Source organism: Syngnathus floridae, unplaced genomic scaffold, assembly GCF_059516105.1.
Source record: "Syngnathus floridae isolate MCC-2025c unplaced genomic scaffold, RoL_Sflo_1.0 HiC_scaffold_100, whole genome shotgun sequence".
Classification (NCBI taxonomy): domain Eukaryota; kingdom Metazoa; phylum Chordata; class Actinopteri; order Syngnathiformes; family Syngnathidae; genus Syngnathus; species Syngnathus floridae.
The window spans coordinates 69,131-81,073 of NW_028284128.1; the positions used below are offsets into that span (position 1 = coordinate 69,131).

Below are 11,943 nucleotides of genomic sequence, written 5' to 3' on the forward strand. Positions count from 1 at the left end.
CGTTTGAACACGCTTTAGACTTGTTTTGCCGTTTTCAGCAGCTCAAAGCTCCCGTTTTGTCAGCGCCTTTGCCACTCGCTGTGCGCTGAAAACGACGGACTTGCCCGGCTGCTCAGCCCGTCAACCATGAGCCGCGAGCGCGACGTCATTGTCCGTAGGCAGCTAGTGGCAAAATGCACCCTGTTAGAGTTGCGCTCGCTCCAACTTATTTTGCAAGAACCACACGGGAGACAAGTAAGTTCTTTTGGACACCTGCAGGTGGAGAGTCCATCCGTTGTACGAATGAAGTCTGACTCTCGGCTCCTGCACGAGCATTTTAATTAAGAGAAACAGGGTGGGTGTAAGAGTGGATTGAATAGAGGAAGCCCTTGACCTCTAGTCAAAACATAGCAAGGGGTGTTTTACGACTTTGTGTAGGAAGGGATAAGCGATAGGGATAAATAAGGGATAAATAATATTATTTATTACAGGTCGCAGTCAAAGTCAAAGCAACACAATGATACGATAAAGATAATCTGGAAAACCCTGACACACCCTGTAGTTGTCACTTTTGGAAAAGACGAGCGTCCCTCCAATCATCGCCGGTGACGTGTTTTTCAGGCTCTGGAGACAGGAGCTCATGTCAGAAATGTCATTGTGAGTCGCGTTTGTTTCTGCGCCGGAGCCGTTCGTTCCCTTTGCATCCAAAGAATCTCAAAGGCGGATTATTTGTGTCGACAGGAGAGAGATTTGCTGCTACGATACTGACGTCGAGAATCTCTGAGGAGGAACAAAGCGTGAGGTCCTGCAAGGTGAGTCTGTTTGTTTGCGGCTGCTTGGTGTTGCGCAAGATGAAATGGCCTTTTTCTCGCTATCGTTCCTCTCGTCGATTCATCGTGAGGTGTCGCTTCAGTTTGTTCAGAGAGATGTTCGCTTCCGCGCCCGCAGGTCATCGAAACATTTTACGGCTACGACGAAGACGTGTTGGTGGACTCGGACGGATCGTCCTTGTCTTTTCACACCGACAGAACCCCCGACACGGAACCCGAAGAGGTAGCCCGCCATTTCTGCCAGCGTATTGGCACCAAACATTCCTCTTCAGCCTGGAATCGGACTCGTCTTTGCGTCGCGGGTGCTTTGTCGCCGGTCTGACTGATTCTGGTACTAGTGCTGTGTTGCATTGGTGTGTGCATGAAGAGGCGGAGCTTCGCTACCGCCAGCTGACGCAAGAATATCAAGCGCTGCAACGAGCCTACGCTCTGCTAGCCCAGACCAGCGAAAGGGGACTACGACGCCGAGAAGGAGATCAAGGTGGCGCCCCTTCCCGCAACCCCCGGCCGGGTCGCAGCCTCCCCGTTCTCACCCAGCCTCGGGTGTTCTCTGGTCTGAAAGGAGGAGGAGGAGCCTCCCTCCTCCTCCTTTCAGACCAGAGAAAAGCTGATGGTAGAAATGGGTCACTATCAAAGCAGAGTAGCAGATCTGGAGTCAGCGCTGAAGCAACAAGGACAGGTAAGCTCATCAATGAGCACACCTTTTTCTCAGACAAAATAGCTACATTCTTCAGTCACTCATCCGTCTGGCATTACTGGACCAACCCCCCCCCCCCCCCCCCCCCCGAACGTGGCTGGGAAAATGCGGAGAAAAGCAAATGTCATTTTCCAGTCAACCAAAGAATTTGTGGATGAAAATGACACAACATTCCAAAGCTGTCCACGCGTTTGTCTCTTCTAGAATGTCAAGTGGGTGGAGGAGAAGCAGCTGCTGCGTCAGAGCAATCAGCAGTTGGCCGAAAAGGTGACGGAAAGAAAGGCGCTGGGCGGAGTCGCTTGGCGTCACACCTGTCGGGAAGCCCCGCAGATGAGGTCTGACTGTCTTTTCAGGTCAGGCGGATGGAGGCGGAAGAAGCGCGTCTGAAAGAGCACATCCAGGATATCCGAGACCAAAACGAACTGCTTGAGTTCCGCATCCTGGAGCTGGAGGTGGGAAGACTCGCACAAGCGTGTTGAGGCCAGAGATGTGACGGACGGACGGACGGACGGATGCATGCCTCTGCCTTTCAGGAGAGGGAGTGGCGCTCCCCCGTCTTGAAGTTTCTGCAAGTCCGTTTCCCAGACGGCCTCAGCCCTTTGCAGATCTACTGCGAGGCCGAGGGCGTGAGCGTACGTAAGGCGTCCCTCGCAACCCTAACCTTAACCCGAGGTCCCAGAACACCTTACATTGCTCCTTGCGCCTTTCCCCCGGACATCGTCATCAGTGATCTGATGAAGAAGCTGGACATCCTGGGCTATAACGCCGTAAGTGTATGTCGAACTCCTTATGTTCGCACTCCACGAGACTCGGCGGCTCAAATGTGACTTTTGGAAGGCTTTGCGCTGAAAGAAGCTTGTTGACGCTGTGCCTTTGGGCTCTTGCAGAATCTCACCAACGAGGAGCAGGTGGTCGTGATTCACGCCAGGACCCTTCTCACCCTAGCCGAGAAGGTAACGCGCACGTCCACGCACGCTCTCGCATTCTGCTTATGTGACAGCAGCCTTTCCTCAGTGGTTAGAATACATCAAAGTGACCAAGTCAGCACTTCAACAGAAGATGTTGGACATTGAAAGTGAGAAGGTAGACAGACACGCGACATCAGCCAAGGGGAACTCCGGCAATGTGCCCCAACAATTCTGACCTTGAGCTGTGCTAGGATATGTTCTGCAAGCAGAAGGGCTACCTGGATGAAGAGTTGGACTTCAGGAAGTGTTCCATGGACCAGGCTCATAAGGTAAGCCGCCCTCAAATCTCCCGCCGGACCACTGATGGACGAGGATTGCGGCCCAGAGGATCCTGGAGCTGGAGGCCATGTTGTACGAGGCGCTACCGCAGCGGGACTGCCCCGCCACGGACGGCGAAAAAGCCAGCCACGCTGGCGTGAATGACGTGCTGACGGCGGATCAGAGAGAAGAGCTTAGGAGCGCCGTGGACCAATGGAAGCGAGCCCTGATGTGCGAGTTGAGGGAGCGCGACGCTTGCATCCTCCAAGAGAGAATGGATCTGCTGCACAGCGCGCAACAGGTAAGGGCCCAAAGCCAGCCCGGCACTTACTTGCACGCTTACTGGCTTTTGAATGCCACTTTCCATTTGTCCGTCCTAGAGGAACAAAGAGCTGAAAGAATTCATCGAAGCTCAGAAGAGACAAATCAAACAATTGGAGGAGAAGTTTCTGTTTCTCTTTCTATTCTTCTCCTTGGCCTTCATTCTGTGGCCCTAACACCAGCTGGTGAGTGAGCTCCAGCGGCACCGCACTCGACACCTCCGATACACTGCCAGCCGGTCTCAGACGTTGGCAGACGCTCCGATGCCAACGTATACCCCCCGCCACGGTGACAGAGGCACCGCGTCACACCGGCGCTCATCCAATCAGAAGGCAGGAAAAGCAAATTCACATGCAGGGCACTTTTGAACCAGAAGAGAGCGCCACAAAAAACGGTTGTTGCCCCAAACGCGCACTAAAAAGGGTCAGAATAACAAGAGTCCCACTGGCCAGCCGGGGCCACCCGTCCAGCTGTTTCTTCAGGGGGGAAAAAAATTGGAGTCACCGGTGAGTACATTTTGCATTTAGCTCTGCTTTTCTGCTTCTGTCTTCAAGTGTGTGGCATCCTGCGATCAAAGAGTCAGCCAACCCCAAAGCGGTTGACCTCAACGTCCCACCACCATGCCTACCAGAGCAGGTGACGTGATGCTTTGGACATCCTTCCGTCTCAGATGCCCAAAAGTACTCTTTGCCACATCTGCGGCAATACGGTGTCTTTTCAAAGGTGCAAATAAATCCAGCGTGGGCGGAACACGCACGTCTTCGGTTTTTCCCGCTTTGTTTGTGTGACAGCTGTTGTGAAAATTTTATACAAATAAAGTTGTATAGTACAGGTTTGGCCAAGCCGCAACTCCCGAACCGCATGCGGCTCTTTTATGTTCATATCAACATTTGTGTGTGTGTGTGTGTGTGGGGGGGGGGGGGTTGTGCGTGTTGGCTTCACTTGAGTTCAATTTGGTATTTTGGTCAAAAGCGCATGTGGTGAAATTCCACAAAGTAGGATGGGCAAACACATTTCTTTAAACTATGAGTGTCAATTGGGCTCTCGAAATGGCAGGGAAAAGATGCACAGCAAAACGAAAATACGTAGATGAACACAGGACGTTTTAATCAGAGTGGGAAAGTTTCTATTTTTTGTTGAACGTGATGGCAAACCATTCTGCCTGATATGTCAGACCTCAGCGCATTTCAAAGATTCAAATCTTCAGCGCCATGCACTTCAGCTCACTCCATGCTAACATTGATCAGGCGTCGAACCCGCATCATCATGCTTAAGAGGTGGCCATGCTAACCAGTGCGCCATTATGTCAACGCATAATAACTAAGTCTACTGGTCAAAACAGCGGTTACTATATGACGTCGCTACGTCGTGGTCACGTGACGCAGACAAGACGTCAATGGACGTGGGCAGAGTTAACTTGTTTAAAAGGGAGTAGGCAGAAGAAATATTTAATTTATTTAAATCTATTTTGAGTGCACACCATTATGCCAATGCATAACAACTGTAAATCTACTAAACAAAACAGCAGTTGCTATATGACATCTGCCACGTCGTGGTCACGTGACATACGTGACGTCGATGGGCGTAACTTTCGCCGGAATTCAAATCCGCGGGGAGAGTTAACTTGTTTAAAAGAGAGTGGGCAGAAGAATTATTTAATTTATTTAAATCTATTTGGTGTGTGCGCCATTATGTCAATGCATAACAACTGTAAGTCTACTAAACAAAACAGCGGTTGCTATTTGACGTCTGCCACGTCGTGGTCACGTGACGCGGACGTGACGTCGACGCCTACTTTACATCCCACCGATCACAGGACTCCTCGGCTGCATAACCGTGCCCCCTTCCCAACCAATCGGATTTGCTATACGCGAAAACGACGCCAATGGAAAGAGCTTCCGCCCAAATTTAAATCCGTGGGCGTGGCTCGCAGCAGGAAGTAGGAAAATGGCGGCGATGTTGACAAAGACACAGCGGATGGTAACATACGACTAACAAGAGAAATATTTTTATTTTCTGCTTGCAACTGGACCGTCCAGAGCGTACACGGTAAGTACAACTCATCGTTTTTAAAAAGAAGTACTTTTGTTGCCCTGAAAAGCGAGTGAGCGTGGCGTTTGTGGGGGACGTCGAATTTCGACGATTCTTTCTGGTCAACGGTTGTAAATGATTGTGTTGATTAAAAAAGAAAACTTGATGTAACTCTACTTTTAACTGCCGTTTCAGATAGATTTGGAATTGCATCACATCCAATTTTGCCTAGAGCGTACACGGTAAGTAACACTCGTTGTGTTTAAGGAGATTTACGTTTGTAATAGCAGAAGTGTAGCCGCGTTGCGTTGTACGTGTGAATGTTGGTCCGGGCGAAATGTTAATGTTTAATTTCATTCCTTTAGGTTCCACGGTGTTTGTTGGCTGCAAGTTTTCCACTGCAAGAAGAGGCTCGTATCATTGACCAGGAGCGAGCTACAATGGTGAGTAGCCATAACATTTATGTTAAACACTTCCTATTTCATGTCTAACAGTACTTGATTTAACAAATAACCATAAATAAATACAGTGTGGGCACTGAAGTTAACATATGTGATTATACTGCCTAATCTGTCACCGAGTAGATTGTTGCAAAGTAATATAAGATCCAAAGTTGTAATTCAGAATAGTTTTCAAAAGAAGGCCATTAGAATTATATACAAGTCTGATTACCCCGAACAAGCTATTAATTAAATCACAAATTCTTCAATTCAAAGATTTGGTAGATTATCAGACAAATAATGTCTAACAGTAATTGATTTAACACATCACGATAAGTAGATTGAGTGTGGGCACTCTCAAGTTAACATATGTGATTATACTGCCTAATCTGTTACAGAGTATGTTGTTGCCAAGTAATGTAGAATAGATCCAAAGTAGTAATCCAGAATAGTTTTGAAGAGGCCATTAGAATGATAAACAAATCTGATTACCTTGAACATAATAACAAGCTAAGTGTTTAATATGTCCTATGAAGTCAAAATTGGGCACCATCATGTGGTGAAATTTGGAATTGCATCACATCCAATTTTGCCTGGGAACAAACAGATTACATAAATCTTAGTTTTGAATAAGCCACTCCTTCTCAAACAAGTAAACTCTGCCCATTTTGCGCAGTAGATGTTCTGTTAATATCTAGTATTTATACAAAGTCATAATTTAAATTGCTTTCAACCTTCATTCATCGGTTCAACCAACATTACTCGCTCTTCTTACCAACTTGTATTGATTTAACTAAGCGTTTAATACTTCCTATCAGGTCTCAAATCGAGATTTGGCAAAATACAATTTCAGCAAATCCAATTTTGCCAGGGAACAAAAATAGATTAAATAAACTAAATAAGTCCTCTTCCCATTAAATAAATCAGAAAAGTCTGTCTTGTAACCAGTCCTCTTCAAACAAGTAAAGTCTGCCCATTTTGTGCCGTAGATTTTGTGTCTATGCCTAGTATTTAAACAAAATCATAATTTAAACGACTTCTTTCCTTCATTCACTTTGGAAATTTGGAATTGCAGCAAATCGAATTTTGGCAGGGAACAAAAATAGATCAATTAAACTAAATAAGTCTTCTTCCCATTAAATAAATTAAAAAAGTCTGTCTTGTAACCAGTCCTTTTCAAACAAGTAAAGTCTGCCCATTTTGTGCCGTCGATTTTGTGTTAATGCCTAGTATTTATACAAAATCATAATTTAAAGGACTTCATTCCTTCATTCACTTTGGAAATTTGGAATTGCAGCACATCAAATTTTGCCTGGGAAGAAAAGTAGATTAAATAAATTTAATAAGTCTTACTACTTCCCATTAAATAAATTAAATACGTCTTACTTGTTCCCACTCCTTTTCAAAACAGTAGTTTAAAACGAGGGCCCTTCACTCAATCTTTAACCTCAACCCCGCACGTTGTGTTGTATCTGTGAATGTTGGTTGTGGCCAAATGATAGTTTTCTTTCATTCGTTTAGGTTCCAAGAAAACTTGATGTAACTCTACTTTTAACTGCCGTTTCAGATAAGCGGGTATTACGTCGCAGTCAAATGCCGCGGATATGACGTAATTGCCCGAACCTCCGCCAAAATTCAAATCTGTTGGCGCGATGGCCGTGAGCCACTGAGCAGCGACGATTATCAACAGAAATATCTTTATTTTCTGCTTGCAACTGGACCGTCTAGAGCGTACACGGTAAGTAACACTCATTGTGTTTAAGGAGATTTACGTTTGTAATAGCAGAAGTGTAGCCGCGTTGCGTTGTACGTGTGAAAATTGGTCGAGGCGAAATGTTAATGTTTAATTTCATTCCTTTAGGTTCCACGGTGTTTGTTGGCTGCAAGTTTTCCACTGCAAGAAGAGGCTCGTATCATTGACCAGGAGCGAGCTACAATGGTGAGTAGCCATAACATTTATGTTAAACACTTCCTATTTCATGTCTAACAGTACTTGATTTAACAAATAACCATAAATAAATACAGTGTGGGCACTGAAGTTAACATATGTGATTATACTGCCTAATCTGTCACGGAGTAGATTGTTGCAAAGTAATATAAGATCCAAAGTTGTAATTCAGAATAGTTTTCAAAAGAAGGCCATTAGAATTATATACAAGTCTGATTACCCTGAACAAGCTATTAATTAAATCACAAATTCTTCAATTCAAAGATTTGGTAGATTATCAGACAAATAATGTCTAACAGTAATTGATTTAACACATCACGATAAGTAGATTGAGTGTGGGCACTCTCAAGTTAACATATGTGATTATACTGCCTAATCTGTTACAGAGTATGTTGTTGCCAAGTAATGTAGAATAGATCCAAAGTAGTAATCCAGAATAGTTTTGAAGAGGCCATTAGAATGATAAACAAATCTGATTACCTTGAACATAATAACAAGCTAAGTGTTTAATATGTCCTATGAAGTCAAAATTGGGCACCATCATGTGGTGAAATTTGGAATTGCATCACATCCAATTTTGCCTGGGAACAAACAGATTACATAAATCTTAGTTTTGAATAAGCCACTCCTTCTCAAACAAGTAAACTCTGCCCATTTTGCGCAGTAGATGTTCTGTTAATATCTAGTATTTATACAAAGTCATAATTTAAATTGCTTTCAACCTTCATTCATCGGTTCAACCAACATTACTCGCTCTTATTACCAACTTGTATTGATTTAACTAAGCGTTTAATACTTCCTATCAGGTCTCAAATCGAGATTTGGCAAAATACAATTTCAGCAAATCCAATTTTGCCAGGGAACAAAAATAGATTAAATAAACTAAATAAGTCCTCTTCCCATTAAATAAATCAGAAAAGTCTGTCTTGTAACCAGTCCTCTTCAAACAAGTAAAGTCTGCCCATTTTGTGCCGTAGATTTTGTGTCTATGCCTAGTATTTAAACAAAATCATAATTTAAACGACTTCTTTCCTTCATTCACTTTGGAAATTTGGAATTGCAGCAAATCGAATTTTGGCAGGGAACAAAAATAGATCAATTAAACTAAATAAGTCTTCTTCCCATTAAATAAATTAAAAAAGTCTGTCTTGTAACCAGTCCTTTTCAAACAAGTAAAGTCTGCCCATTTTGTGCCGTCGATTTTGTGTTAATGCCTAGTATTTATACAAAATCATAATTTAAAGGACTTCATTCCTTCATTCACTTTGGAAATTTGGAATTGCAGCACATCAAATTTTGCCTGGGAAGAAAAGTAGATTAAATAAATTTAATAAGTCTTACTACTTCCCATTAAATAAATTAAATACGTCTTACTTGTTCCCACTCCTTTTCAAAACAGTAGTTTAAAACGAGGGCCCTTCACTCAATCTTTAACCCCAACCCCGCACGTTGTGTTGTATCTGTGAATGTTGGTTGTGGCCAAATGATAGTTTTCTTTCATTCGTTTAGGTTCCAAGAAAACTTGATGTAACTCTACTTTTAACTGCCGTTTCAGATAAGCGGGTATTACGTCGCAGTCATGTGCCGTGGATATGACGTAATTGCCCGAACCTCCGCCAAAATTCAAATCTGTTGGCGCGATGGCCGTGAGCCACTGAGCAGCGACGATTATCAACAGAAATATCTTTATTTTCTGCTTGCAACTGGACCGTCTAGAGCGTACACGGTAAGTAACACTCATTGTGTTTAAGGAGATTTACGTTTGTAATAGCAGAAGTGTAGCCGCGTTGCGTTGTACGTGTGAAAATTGGTCGAGGCGAAATGTTAATGTTTAATTTCATTCCTTTAGGTTCCACGGTGTTTGTTGGCTGCAAGTTTTCCACTGCAAGAAGAGGCTCGTATCATTGACCAGGAGCGAGCTACAATGGTGAGTAGCCATAACATTTATGTTAAACACTTCCTATTTCATGTCTAACAGTACTTGATTTAACAAATAACCATAAATAAATACAGTGTGGGCACTGAAGTTAACATATGTGATTATACTGCCTAATCTGTCACGGAGTAGATTGTTGCAAAGTAATATAAGATCCAAAGTTGTAATTCAGAATAGTTTTCAAAAGAAGGCCATTAGAATTATATACAAGTCTGATTACCCTTAACATAACAACAAGCTATTAATTAAATCACAAATTCTTCAATTCAAAGATTTGGTAGATTATCAGACAAATAATGTCTAACAGTAATTGATTTAACATCACGATAAGTAGATTGAGTGTGGGCACTCTCAAGTTAACAGATATGATTATACTGCCTAATCTGTTACAGAGTATGTTGTTGCCAAGTAATGTAGAATAGATCCAAAGTAGTAATCCAGAATAGTTTTGAAGAGGCCATTAGAATAATAAACAAATCTGATTACCTTGAACATAATAACAAGCTAAGTGTTTAATATGTCCTATGAAGTCAAAATTGGGCACCATCATGTGGTGAAATTTGGAATTGCATCACATCCAATTTTGCCTGGGAACAAACAGATTAAATAAATCTTAGTTTTGAATAAGCCACTCCTTCTCAAACAAGTAAACTCTGCCCATTTCGCGCAGTAGATGTTCTGTTAATATCTAGTATTTATACAAAGTCATAATTTAAATTGCTTTCAACCTTCATTCATCGGTTCAACCAACATTACTCGCTCTTATTACCAACTTGTATTGATTTAACTAAGCGTTTAATACTTCCTATCAGGTCTCAAGGCAAGATTTGGCAAAATACAATTTCAGCAAATCCAATTTTGCCAGGGAACAAAAATAGATTAAATAAACTAAATAAGTCTTCTTCCCATTAAATAAATCAGAAAAGTCTGTCTTGTAACCAGTCCTCTTCAAACAAGTAAAGTCTGCCCATTTTGTGCCGTAGATTTTGTGTCTATGCCTAGTATTTAAACAAAATCATAATTTAAACGACTTCTTTCCTTCATTCACTTTGGAAATTTGGAATTGCAGCAAATCGAATTTTGCCAGGGAACAAAAATAGATCAATTAAACTAAATAAGTCTTCTTCCCATTAAATAAATTAAAAAAGTCTGTCTTGTAACCAGTCCTTTTCAAACAAGTAAAGTCTGCCCATTTTGTGCCGTCGATTTTGTGTTAATGCCTAGTATTTATACAAAATCATAATTTAAAGGACTTCATTCCTTCATTCACTTTGGAAATTTGGAATTGCAGCACATCAAATTTTGCCTGGGAAGAAAAGTAGATTAAATAAATTTAATAAGTCTTACTACTTCCCATTAAATAAATTAAATACGTCTTACTTGTTCCCACTCCTTTACAAAAAAGTAGTTTAAAACGAGGTCCCTTCACTCAACCTTTAACCCTATTTATTCACCTTCTAGGCTAAGTGTTAAAGGCTAAGTGTTAAAGGCTAAGTGTTAAAGGCTAAGTGTTAGAGGCTAAGTGCCAGAGGCTAGGCGCCAGAGGCGAGTTTTTGTGGGCTGAAGTTTTAGTGGGGTTAGTGTGAATACAATCCAAAAGAATACAACAGAATACAATACAATAGAATATAATACATAGATTAAATTCAATAGCTCTTACTACTTCCCATTAAATAAATTAAATACGTCTTACTTGTTCCCAATCCTTTTCAAAAAAGTAGTTTAAAACGAGGGCCCTTCACTCAACCTTTAACCTCAACCCCGCACGTCACATTGTGTTGTATCTGTGAATGTTGGTTGTGGCCAAATGATAGTTTTCTTTCATTCGTTTAGGTTCCACGGTGTTTGTTGGCTATGTTTTCCACTGTCAGAAGGATGAAAATACAAAGTACAACGCTTGGACGTGGGCGAAGACGTCACCGGTGAGTCCTTCCTTCCTATTTATTTACCTTCTAGATGCTAGAGGCTAAGTGTTAGAGGCTAAGTGTTAGAGGCTAAGTGTTAAACACAATACGAACAACACAACGATACTGCACTGAACAACACGATACCGCACTGAGAAACACGATACCGCACTGAACAACACGATACCGCACTGAACAACACCATGCCGCACTGAACACCATGCCACACTGAACAACACCATCCCGCACTGAACAACACCATGCCGCACTAAACAACACCATGCCGCACTGAACAACACCATGCCTCACTGAACGACACCATGCCGCACTGAAAGACACCATGCCGCACTGAACGACACCATGCCGCACTGAAAGACACCATCCCGCACTGAACACCATGCCGCACTGAACAACACCATCCTGCACTGAACAACACCATCCCGCACTGAACAACACCATGCCGCACTGAACAACACCATGCCGCACTGAACAACATTATGCCGCACTGAACAACACCATGCCGCACTGAACAACACCATGCCGCACTGAACAACATTATGCCGCACTGAACAACACCATGCCGCACTGAACAACACCATGCCGCACTGAACAACACCATGCCGCACTGAAC

General features: G+C 42.8%; 1 long non-coding RNA gene across 1 annotated transcript; it reads left to right on the forward strand.

The window, feature by feature from the left end:
• The first annotated feature begins 433 nt into the window (after window positions 1-433).
• LOC148377705 (uncharacterized) lies at window positions 434-1,729 on the forward strand. Its single transcript, XR_015856501.1, has 6 exons — window positions 434-636; window positions 721-791; window positions 928-1,032; window positions 1,148-1,290; window positions 1,449-1,488; window positions 1,711-1,729. It is a non-coding gene; the product is annotated as an uncharacterized LOC148377705 (long non-coding RNA).
• The last annotated feature ends 10,214 nt before the right edge of the window (window positions 1,730-11,943 follow it).